Below are 13,244 nucleotides of genomic sequence, written 5' to 3' on the forward strand. Positions count from 1 at the left end.
AATCCAAAGCAGAGCTGTCAGCACAGAGCCCGATGTGAGGCTTGAACCCACGAACTGTGAGATCATGACCTGAGTGGAGGTCGGACGCTCAACCGACTGAACCACCCAGGCGCCCCAATAGCCAAACAATCTTGAAAAAGATTGACAGATTTGGAGGAGTCACACTCCCCAATTTCAAAACTTACTAAAAGCTACAGTAATCAAAATAGTTTGTTGGTGGCATAAGGATAGACATATAGATCAATGGAATAGCATTGAGAATCCAGAAATAAATCCTCACACTCATGGTCTTTGACAAGGGTGCTAAGAAAATTGAATAGGAAAATCATAGTTTTTTAACGAGTGGTGCTGGGAATAACTGGATATCCACAAGTAAAAGGATGAAGTTGAACTCCTACCATCCACAAAAATGAAGTTGAATCTCACATCATTTATAAAAATTAACCAAAAAAGAAACATCAACTTAAATGTAAGAGCTAAAACTATAAAGAAACTCTTAGAAGAAAACCTAGGTGAATATCTTTGTGACCTTGAGTGAAGCAGTGTTTTCTTAAATATGATGCCCAAAGCATAAAGCATAAAAGAAAAAAACAGATCATTGAACTTCATTGAAATCAAAAACTTATGAGCTTCAAAGAATTCCATCAAGAAAGTGAAGACAACCCACTGAATGAGGGAAAATATTTGCAAGTTATATATCTAATAAACATCTAGGACCCAGAATATATAAAGAACTCTTAACAACAACAAAAGACAACTCAATTGAGAGAAGTGCAAAATGTTTGAATAGTCATGACTTAAAAAAAAAACAAAACGAGCACATGGAAAATGCTTTACATTATCAGTCATTAGAGAAATGCAAATCAAACCACAATGAGATACCCCTTCACACTAGGATGACTGTAATCAAAATAACAGGATAATAATCAAAATAACAGATAGTAAGTATTGGCTAGTTATATGTACAAGTTAAAACACTCATCAGTTGCTGGTGAGGATATTAAATGGCACAGCCACTTTGAAAAAAAGTTTGCCAGTCCTTCAAATGGTAAATACAGAGCTATCATACGATTCACCACTCCTAGAGAAGTGGACACATATATTCACACAAAAATTTACACACAAAATATCACAGCAGCCTTATTTGTAATGACCAAAAGATGGGAAAAAGCAAATCCCCATCAATTAATGAATGTGGTATATCTGTATGGAATATCATTTGGCAGAATGAAGTGCTGATACATGCTACAAAACAGATGAGCCTTAGAAAAATACTAAGAGGGGCGCCTGGGTGGCTCAGTTGGTTGGGCAACTGACTTCAGCTCAGGTCATGATCTCACAGTTCGTGGGTTCGAGCCCCGCGTTGGGGTCTGTGCTGACAGCTCAGAGCCTGGAGCCTACTTCAGATTCTGTGTCTCCCCCTCTCTCTGCCCCTTCCCTGCTCACACTGTGTGCCTGTCTCTCAATAATAAATAAATGTTAAAAAATTAAAAAAAAAACACACACTATTGAAAAAAAAAAGAAAAACACTAAGAGAGGGGCGCCTGGGTGGTTCAGGCAGTTGAGCATCCTACTTCGGCTCAGGTCATGATGTCACCATTCGTGTGAGTTTGAGCCCCATGTCAGGCTCTGTGCTGACAGCTTTGAGCCTGGAGCCTGCTTTGGATTCTGTGTCTCCCTCTCTCTCTGTTCCTCCCCTGCTTGTGCTCTCTCTGTCTCAGAAATAATAAATGAATAAACTTTAAAAATAAATAAATACGGGGCAGCTGGGTGGCTCAGGAAGGGCAGAGAGAGAGGGAGACACAGAATCCCAAGCAGGTTTCAGGCTCGGAGCTGTCAGCACAGAGCCCAATGGGGTGCTTGAACTCATGGACCACGAGATGGTGACCTGAGCTGAAGTCGGATGCTTAATCGACTGAGCCACCCAGGTCCCCCTCATTATTTTATAAAAATTAATTAGAAAATAGATGTTTTTGAAAATTGTTATATTTATGAAACCACATCTTTATGGGGCTGTGCTCATTTTTTTTTATTTTATTATCTATTATTAATTTATTATTATATGTGATTATCATTATTTTGATTTGTAATGGCCTGTTATTGGCAAAGAGATTTATGAATAAATGTTCAAAATAAACATAATAGATTAAAAAGAAAACAAAGCTAATAAATTATGGTTTTTAAATTAATGAGGTATACATGGCTCTGAGCTCTTGAGATAAATTTTCTTGGTCAGCCAAGAGAAAAAAGAGCAGGAATAGAAGGGAGAGAGGAAAGAATCCAGGAAGGCAGAGAAACAGAGATGGAGAGACAGAACACATAAAAATTAGTGGACAGGGGTGTCTGGGTGGCTAAGTCAGTTAAGTGTCCAGCTCTTGATTTCAGCTCAGTTTGTGAGTTCTAGCCCCGTGTTGGGCTATACACTGACAGTGTGGAGCCTACTTGGGATTCTCTCTCCCTTTCTCTCTGCCCCTCCCCTGCTGTCTTTCTCTCTCAAAATAAATAAATAAACATTTGAGAGGAATTAGTGGATAAACAAAAAAAGACAAGCTGATAAAGATTCAGAGGAAAGGAGACAAGCACATGCGCCAAGGAAGAGGAGGAAGCCCTTTAGTTACAAAGGACTCGACGTAAGAGAAAAATACAATGGAACTAGACATACAAAGAAGAACAAGGAAAAAAAAGCAAGAAAGAGAAAAAAGGAAAAGACCAAAGAAAGATGATCAGTAGCTTTTAAAGTCTAAGTGTAAAAATTTATTATGTTTCACTGTATCAGCCAGTGACATTTAAAACATATAACTGCTCATTATCAAAACTATTTGAAATTGTAATTAAAATGCTAGCCAAAATTCTAACTTGGTGATTTCCTCTAATCCTTCTGAAGTTCTCTTCTGAATGTGACCATCATAATAATTCACCAAGGAAAAATTATTATTGTAGGTGCAGCTGAGGAGTCCAGAAACACAATTATCACGGTGGCAGGGGTAAGATTCAGAGGATTTCCATTTCTTTTGTGTTTAATTATTGTCATAGAAGAGAAATGACCAGAAGAAAGCTATAATTGTCAATAAGCTAGAGCTTAGCAACTTAAAATATACCAAAGCAAGAAAGCTTTATTGTTAAATAACAATGAATATGTTGTGTCTCTTTGGACTTCTACTTGAGCAAAGGTGAAGGGGCTACTCTTATTCCTTACAAAGGGAATAAAGCCCACTGCTGTTGGAATTTCAAGGTGTTTAAAATAAATACGATTCTATATGGCACTCCAGAGATAATGTCTTAATGGTAACTCCCTCCCCCCCCAAATTGAGGCGGAAGAAAAAAAATACAAAAAATAAGCTCATGTAGATTTTAAAAATGAAAAGCATCAACAGTTATGAAGTTCTAAGATATGACATGGCATGAAATACTGATGAGTGGTCTCTATTTCATTCAGGTAAACTTGAATAAGTTCAGGCAATGCAGACGCTTTAAAAACAAAAGGTAAATGAAGTTGTATGAGTTCATTCGGTTTGTAGAAATTCACTGAACTATGTAGTTATAATATATGGTTTTTTCCTGTACACATATTATTCTTTAAGAAATAGTTGTTTTTGAATCAAATCATGTTTTATACTATTATTTCATTAATATTAAAATATTTACTAAATATCCACATATATGTTCTGCTCTGCCAATACCAAAGGAGGTAAAACACACAGATATAGCCCCAGTCTTCTTGTACTTCTCTTTCTCAGTTAGATAATGTATGTGAAGAGAGACATAAAACAGACCAATAAACACTCAGTGAGCTGACCACTGATGGACACAAGTGCTACATATCTTTGTATACGATAACACCACAGCTAAGTACTAGCATCTTTTCTTTAAGATAATTTGTTTATCCTTTGTTTTTGATTAATTGCCCATGGATCATTTAGAAATAGTATGTGCCCAGGGGTGCCTTTGCTGGCTCAGCTGGTGGAGTGTGGAATTCTTGATCTCGGGGTTGTAAGTTCAACTCCCACATTGGGCGATGATCACTTGAAAATACAATCTTAAAAAAAATAATAAAGGAAGAAGAAATAATATCTATTCAGATCTTTCAAAGCCCATCAGATTAATAACTCATTATTAATGGCATACAATGTGCTCTGTCGCCTTCCTTATTCCTTAAACCAATGTTTCTAAAACTTACTGTCTTTCACTTACTATCTTCACAATTTTTGCAATATCATCATGCCAAGTGTGCTATTGTTTTAAAAATAATTTTAACTCCGATTCCTTTCATTGTAATACCTACTTTAACCTAGTCCTAAACACTGATATCTATAGAATCACAGATTTACTTTTTAAAAACTGTATGCGTGGGTATCCTCAACTAAAATAACCACATGAGCGCTCAGTGGTATGCTAACCACACTTAAATAACCACGGTGTTAATCGAGTCAGCTTTGCTATCACCCAGCAAGAATGATAAATGTACCAACATAGAATCCTGCCCTACAGAACATAAGCAGCTCTATCTTCTATCTCAAAAGGTAGTCTTATTTTTTGTAATCTCTTGTAAGTAGACACCTTCCAAGATATGCATAATGAAGAATATATAAGGAAATCTGAGTTTCTTAATTTAACTTGTTCATATATTTCACAGATGAAAATATCTCTTAAACATTTATCTCTGAGTTTTTCTTTCAATTTCTTCAGATTTAATAATTACTGACATTTACTCTAATAATAATGACACAAATATATTGCTGTCTCTTACTTTTTAACATGCAGAACAGTGTAAATCAACCACAGCATCTGTGGAGCTTAAATAATAAGTAAAGGGAAGAATTGGATCGGGAGAATAAATAAGGCTTTCTTTGCTCATTTATTCAACAAATGGCTGCTGCTCTTTTTCTTGGTGCTAAAGATACATCAATAAAAAACTGTTAAAAAAAATAGGTAAACCACTGTATCATGCATACATAATAATTAGTATAATACAAAGTTTTATGGAAAAGTTTTAAAAGACACATTTGTTTTTGAGATGCTTCCACTAGTGTTTTTTTAGTATCTCATTCCTTAAATAGTAACCTAATTTTGAAAATCTCCAAAGTTTTAATTAATATTTTAATTCATATTTATAATAATTATTAAAAATATTCTCAGCATTTGTGTATAATAAAGTATTTTCAGGGGCACCTAGATGGCTCAGTTGGTTAAGCGTCATGACTTTGGCTCAAGTCATGATCTGACGGTTAATGGGTTTGAGCCTCGTGTTGGGCTCTGTGCTGACAGCTTGGAGCCTGGAGCCTGCTTGGGATTCTGTGTCTCCCTCTCTCTGTCCCTCCCCTGCTCACGCTCTGCCTCTCTCTCTGTCTCTCTCTCTCAAAAATAAACAAACATTAAAAAAATATTTCCAACATATAGAAAAGTGCAGATAATAACATAAGACTTTATTCTTCCATGTGTTCAGACTAAAAACATTGGGATCACTGACTCCTTTCACTTACTATGCTTCACAATTTTCTGCAATATCATTATATCAACTATGCTATTGTTTGAAACAATACTTGAACATTGATTAATTTTCCTTTCATTCTGAACCTACTTGATTCCTCTCCTTTACCAATACCTCCCGTATTATGTCAAATGTACCTTCAAAGTATATCCAGAATTCTACCACTTCTCATCATTCCACAGCCACCATCTTGGCCCAAGACACCATCATCTTTTGCCTGAATTATTACAATAGCCTCACAGTGGATCTGACAACTTCTGCCCTTGCACTCCTCCCCACCCGTAGTGGGTTCTCAACACAGCACCCAAAAGAATCCTGTTAAAATATCAGTCCAATAATATTCTTCCTCTGCTCAAATCACTACAAGGAATTCTCATACAGAATAAAAGCAGAGTTCTTAATATTCTATTTCTATGAGTTGTCTGTTTTTGTAAATAGTTGTTGTAGATTCATTTTCACGGTTAGATGATATTCTCTAGTAAGAAAATAACTCATTTTTTCTAATCCACTCTTTTATCTATGGACATTTGGGGCCTTTAATTTGTTTTGCTATTATAAATAATGCTGACACAAGAAATGCTAAGGGAGGGGCACCTGGGTGGCTCAGTCGGTTAAGCGTCTGACTGGCTCAGGTCATGATCTCACGGTTTGTGGGTTTGAGCCCCCCATCTGGTTCACCGCTGTTGGTGTGGAGCCTGCTTCAGATCCTCTGTCTCGCTCTCTCTGACCCTCCCCTGCTATCGCTCTCTCTCTCAAAATAAATACATTAAAAAAAAAAAAAAGAAAGAAATGCTAAGGGGAATTCTTAAAGATGTAGGCAATGATATAAGATGTAAATTCAGAAGTACAGGAAGGAATAAATAACTCTTACATTTATGGTCAATTGTTTTCAACATGGGTGCCAAGAAATCTGATGGGGAAAAATAGTTTTTTCAGTGAATGGTGTTGGGACACATGAAAATTGGATATTCACATGGAAACGAATGAAGCTGGATTCCCACATCACACTATATGTGAAAATTAACTCCAAATGCATCATTGACCTAAAGGTAAGAACTAAAACCATAAAACTCGTAGAAGAAAACTTAGGTGTGTATCTTCATGGCTTTAGGTTAGGTGATGGTTTCTCAAAAAACATAGTAACAAAAGGAAAAATAGGTAAATTGGACTTTGTCTGAATTACAACCTTCTGTACGTTATTATTATCATTATTATTACCTTTTGTACTTTAAAGGAAATCATCAAGAAATGAAAAACCAATACACAGAATGGGAGAGAAAATATTTGCAAATCATATATCAGAAAAGGGACTTATATTCAGAATGAGTAAAGAATTCTTACAACTCAAAAATAAAAACACAAACAACCTCATTTTTAAAATGAGCAAAGCATCTGAATAGACATTTCTCCAAAGAAGATATGTAAATAGCCAGTAAGTGCATAAAAGATGTTCAACATGCAAATGAAAACCACAATGAGATACTACTTGACACATAGTAGAACAGCTAAAATGAAAAAGACAGACAATAATTAAGTGTTGGTGAGAATATGGAAAAATTGGAACCATCATGCATTGCTGGTGGGATTATAAAATGGTGCACTTTGGAAAAATATCTGACTGTTCTTCAAAAAGTTTTAAACATATTGCTACCACATAATCCACAATTAAAGACTTATTCAATTGAGAGGCCTTGGCAAATGACCTATAGTGAGCATTACTTTCTTCCTTTATGAACTGAATACCTGTGTGTTGATATTTTATATATTCAAATTCAAACAATAACAACAAAAACCAAATCTGTGGTTTTCCAAAGATACTTATAAGAAAGTGAAAAGTAAGGGGGTGCCTGGATGGCTCAGTTGGTTAAGTGTTGGACTCTTGATCTCAGCTCAGGTCATGATCTCACAGTTGGTGAGTTTGAGCCCCGAGTTGGTCTCTGTGCTAACAGTGTGGAGCCTGCTTGGGATTCTCTCTCCCTCTCCCTCTCCCTCTGTGCTCTTCCCCTGCTCGCTCTCTCTTGTGCGTGAGCGCATGCGCATACACATGCACCAAATAAAGAAATAAACTTTAAAAAACAAATAAAAAGTCAAATTACAGGCTGGGAGAAAATGTTTGCAAGCTAGTACATAAATATGATGCTTGTATAAAGAACTCTAACAACAAAATAAAAACGAATAGTTCAATTAAAATGGACAAAATATTTCAACAGACACTTCACAAAAGAAGATATACACACATAAATGTCTATGTAGGCACATACATATATTAAAGTCTAATCAGCAAATGGAAAGATGCTCAATATCACTAATCATTAAGGAAATGCATATCAAAACCACATTGACATACCTCTTCACATCCATTGGAATGATTAACATTAAAAAGACTGATGATACCAAGTGTGGTAATTGGAAATATTGTACATTGCCCGTGGAAGTGTAAAACGGTCCTATCACTTTGAAAAACAATTTCACAATTTTATATAAAATTAAGCATACATCCACTCAGTTTCATAGCAATTGCACTCCTAGGTATTTACCCAAGAGAAATGGAAACATATGCCTATAATATGATTTGTACAGAATATTTACAGCAGACTTATCTATAATAATCCCAACTGGAAACGATCCAGTAGCCATCAGTGAGTATGATATTAGCTAGCAGTAAAAATGAACAAACTGCTGTTACATACGAAAACACAAATGAATCTGTAGGGGCAAGGGCAGGCTGACCCAAGATAGACCACTTTGGCAGGAAGATTATCTTGAGTTAAAAGCAATCAAAATCTAGTAGACTCAGGAAAAGCTCTTTACATGCCCCCTCAACTACCTACTTGTACCAGGAAGAGAGCTATTCACAGAGATTCCTCCTTATCTAAGAAACTTGTCTGCAGAGCAGAGCAACCTTTGTTTTCCAAACATCTCCTCTCACCTTCCTGCTAATGGTCCTCCTTTTCTTTGTATACCCCTAACTCTACCCTTCTCTTTACCTCAGATAAGCCTGATGTTGCCTGTCTCTGAAATTCCATATCTATGTGGATTCTGTATACCTATAAAGGTAAATTTGATTTTCTCCTGTTAATCTGTCTCATGTCGATTTGATTCTTAGTCCAACTAGAAAGACCTTAGGGGGGTAACAGAAATTTCTTCCCCCACAACAAATCTCAAAAACATTCTTTTAAGAGAAAAAAGCCCACACAAAATAATTTGTACTGTATAATTTCATTTATATAAAGTCTAGAGCAGGTAAAACCAATCTATGGTTGCCTGGAGGAAGGAATTGACTATAAAGAGGCACAGGAGAGATTTCTGGAGTTATGTAAATGTTCTACATTTTGATTGTGGAAATGGTAGCATGGGTATATATGTTCACCAAAACTCATCGAACTGAAATCTGTGCATTTTATTCTAATTAGATTATTCCTCAAACAAGTTTATTTTAAATATAATACTACTAGAAACATATACCTGAGTCATTTTTATACATATACATTTTTGGGTATATCACATACATGTACATTTTGTGCTGGTCCCAGATAGACACGGTGTATACCTAGAAGTGGAACTCTTCCATCTCAGGCTTTGCAAATTTTTAGTTTTACCAGATAACGCGAGTTGATCTTCAAGACAATTTTACCAACTTACACTCGCACTAGCAGTGTCTAAGAGTTCCTGTAGATCTATGTCTTCATTAGCACTTGATACTTTCTGATTTCTTCATTTATCCAGTAGCTAGTGTGTAAAATGTTACCTCACTAGGGTCTTATTCTAACTTTTCTGATTAGTAATAAGGTGGAACATTTTTTCCCACTTATTGACCCTTGAGATTTTCTCTTCTTTAAAGTTGCAGTTCGAGTATTCTATTTGTCTGCTATTTCCAATCTATTTTGTACAAGTTCTCCATGTTGTTAACCTTGAAAATGAAACTTCTCAGTTATTTTATTAGCAAAAGATGAGTTTTTTTCAGCAATAGCAAGGAATTGCAATTTGGGAAAGCTAGCTTTGGCAAAGTCTATAGGCAAGTCCAACAAACAAAGGAGAGCTACACTCCTTTATAGAGGAAAGGGGGATGTTGGAAAAGCTGTTATAAACAAAAAAGTCCATTGGCATAAATTGGGAGTTGGAGGTATAGTAGCTTTTCATTGGCTGAGTTATGACAGTCTGACAGTTTCTCATTGGCTGGGCTGTTGCCGGGGAGGAGGTATCCTTTCTTCCTCTTCTAAGATAATAAAGTAGCATCCACCTGCAAGGTGCCTCTCTTCCTGTTGGGTCTGCAATTAACAAGTAGTAGGGCATGAGAGCTCCCCCTACTGAACCTGCTGACTCCATTTTAGTGAAGTTTCCCTTAATTTTCACAATATATTCTGGATTCTAGATCTTTGTTTATTATGTGTGCCAAAAATATCTCCTTCCTGTGATTTGTCTTTTCAGCTCTCCCTCCACCTTTTTCTGAGAGAGAGAGAGAGAGAGAGAGAGAGAGAGCACGCACTTGAGCAGGGGAGAGGGCAGAGGGAGAGAGAGAGAGAATCTTAAACAGGCTCCATGCTCAGCATGGAGCCCGATACAGGGCTCCATCCCACCACCCTGGAATCATGACCTGAGCCAAGATCAAGAGTCAGTTGCTCAAACAACTGGGCCACCCAGGTGCCCCTACATCTAAATCTTTAATCCAGTATCTTAGTGTGGGTAAGGCTAAGCTTGTTATGGAAAAAAGAACCCAAAATAGAGGGCTTAAAAAATATAGACATTTTTCTCTTTCAAGTAACAGCACCAAAGTAAGCAGTTTAACCTGGATACTGGTTTTGCTTTCTGGGATCCTTCAGAGACCCCAATTTTGATGATGTCTCTGCCAAGTGTAGTTTGCTCATTGCCATTACATGAATAAGATATATCCTTCCACCTATTTAGGCCTTCTTTAATTAACAGCTGTAGGAAGAAGACCAGACTGTTGGGCTAGGGAACAAAATGGAAGAGCTAGCATGCATAGAATCTAGGGACTTGGAGGAAGGGCTCCCACAGGCTGTGCTTTGTTGCCTGCAACCACTGGCCCACCTGTAATTTCTGGTGGGCACCATTGGCCTGGTGCTCAGGTGCATCACAGCTAGCGCTCAGATGTTTGGAGGAGCATTCTGAGATTGGTGGTGGAACTCCTGGGAGGAAGGTGCCAAGCAATTGACACAGTGAGTGCCAACAGCAGCAGAGGCTAGAGGTATAGCTGTCTTCATGCTGCTGGAAGGATCTGACTGGAACTAGAAGCAGGAAGCAAGTGTCTTCTCCCTTTCTGCCTTCCTATCTTGGTCTCCCATTGTCAAAACCCAAGAGAAATCATCTGGCAGGGGAACAAATAGTGCTGCAGTGGAAAACCTTGTGCATATTTTGTTTTGTTTTTCTGCAACTATGTCCTCAGGGCAAATTCTTAGTGGGATTATATGTAGCTTTGCTAGATATTGCCAATTTTTTTCTCTATATGGCATTGAACAATTTTGCATTCAGCAACAACATATGAGAGTGTTTTTCCACAGAGCCACATGAACAGAGTGCATTGTCAGACCTTTAAATTTTTTGCCAGACTAATAGGTATTAGATGAGATTTCAGTGTAGTTTTAATTTGGATTTCTTTTATGAAGTTGAGATAGATATGTTTGAGATCTGTTTATATATCTATTTATATATTCATGTTTTATTTATTTTTGAGAGAGAGAGAGAGAGAGAGAGAGAGAGACAGTGTGAGCAGGGGAGGGGGAGAGAGAGAGGGGAACACAGAACTTCAAGCAGGCTCCAGGCTCTGAGCTGTCAGCAAAGAGCCCAATGTGGGACTTGAACCCACGAACCATGAGATCATGATCTGAGCTGAAGTTGGATGTTCAACTGACTGAGCCACCCAGGCACCCCTGTTTATTTATCTTCTATATCTATTTATATATCTTTTTCTGTGAATTGCCTGTTCATGTCTTTTTCCCATTTTTTCTATTGGATTTTGATTATTCTACTCATTTTTAAACATACATTATGGTAATTAGCCCTTTGCCAATTAAATAGCAATACCTCTTCCCAATTTGTCAGTCTTTTGACTTTGCTTATCAACTTACTTAACTCCAGAGGGGAAAAAAAAATCATGTGAGTACCATTATGGGATTGCCTTACATTTATATGTTAATTCTGAATAAAATTGACATCTTTTTAATTTTATTTCCTTTATCCAAGAGCATGAAATCCTTTGTTTTTCATTTGTTCAAGGCAAGTATTGTGTCTTTGAAGAGTATTTAAAGATTTTTTTCATATAAATTTGCATGTTTCTTGTTAAATTTACCTTTAAGTATTTTATTTTTTGTTGCTTTTGTAAACATGATTTAGTTTTACATTAACTCTTTTATTGTTTGATATATATGAAGGGTGTTGTTTTTGTATGTTAATTTAATTTACTTTTATTATTATTTTTAATGCTTTTTTTTGAGAGAGAGAGAGAGATTGAGACAGAGTGCAAGCAGGGGAGGGGCAGAGAGAGAAGGAGACACAGAATCTGAAACAGACTCCAGGCGCTGAGCTGTCAGCACAGAGCCCGATGGAGGGGGGCTTAAACTCACTATGAGATCATGACCTAAGCCGAAGTCAGAGGCTTAACTGACTGAGCCACCCAGGCATCCCTGTATGTTAATTTTAAACCTAGCAATGTTACTAAATTCTTTAGTGTCTGTGTTAGCTTTAGTATTTATTTTTGGAGTTTTCTAAGTGTATTTTCATAACATCAGCAATGTAATTTCACTTATTTTCAACTTTATGCCTTTAAATTGAATTGTTTTGTCTTATTATATTGGCTAATCTCCATTAAAATAATAAGTTATTGGGGTGCCTGGGTGGCTCAGTTAGGTAGGTGGGTTAAGTATCTGACTCATGATCTCAGCTCAGGTCTTGATCTCAGAGTCATGAATTCAAGCCTTGTGTTAGGCTCTGCACTGGATGTGAAGCTTACTTAAAAAAAAAAAAAAAAAAAAAAAAAGTACCGTGGAGATAGTGAGCATTCTTGCTTTGTTCCTGACCTTGGTAGGAATGCCACTAATGTTTCCCTGTAAGTAAGATGCTGAGGTATATTTTATTACGTTATGAAATATCTATCCATTTCTATTTTATTGAATTTTTAAAAACAGAAATAGAGGAGTGCCTGGGTGGTTCAGTCGGTTTAGCAGCCGACTCTTGATCTCAGTTCAGGTCTTGATCTCATGGTTGTGAGTTCAAGACCCATGTTGGGCTCCACACTGGATGTGGAGCCTACTTAAAAACAGACAAACCAACAAACAAAAAAACAGAAATAGATATTGACTTGTGTCAAAGATCTTTTCAGCACTATGGAACTAATCTTATCATTTCTTCCTTGTATATATTATATCACTGGGTAAATTATATTAATGGTCTTCTTAGTGTGAAACCATCCTTATATTCTCAGAATAAATCCATCTTGGTCATAAAGATTTTTTGTTGTTGTTGCTGTTTGTTGTTTGTTTGTTTGTTTATTTTAATGTTTATTTTTGAGAGACACAGAATGAGAGAGAGACAGCACCAGTGAGGAGGGGCAGAGAGAGAGGGAGACAAAGAATCCGAAGCAGGGTCCAGGCTCTGAGCTGCCAGCACAGAGCCCGACATGAGGCTCGAACTCATGAACTATGAGATCATGACCTGAGCTGAAGTGGGATGCTTATCCGACTGAGCCACCCAGGCACCCCTGCTGTTTTGTTTTTTAAAGTTTTATTAGCCTTTTTTTTTT

This window comes from Acinonyx jubatus, chromosome B3 (assembly GCF_027475565.1).
Source record: "Acinonyx jubatus isolate Ajub_Pintada_27869175 chromosome B3, VMU_Ajub_asm_v1.0, whole genome shotgun sequence".
NCBI lineage: Eukaryota > Metazoa > Chordata > Mammalia > Carnivora > Felidae > Acinonyx > Acinonyx jubatus.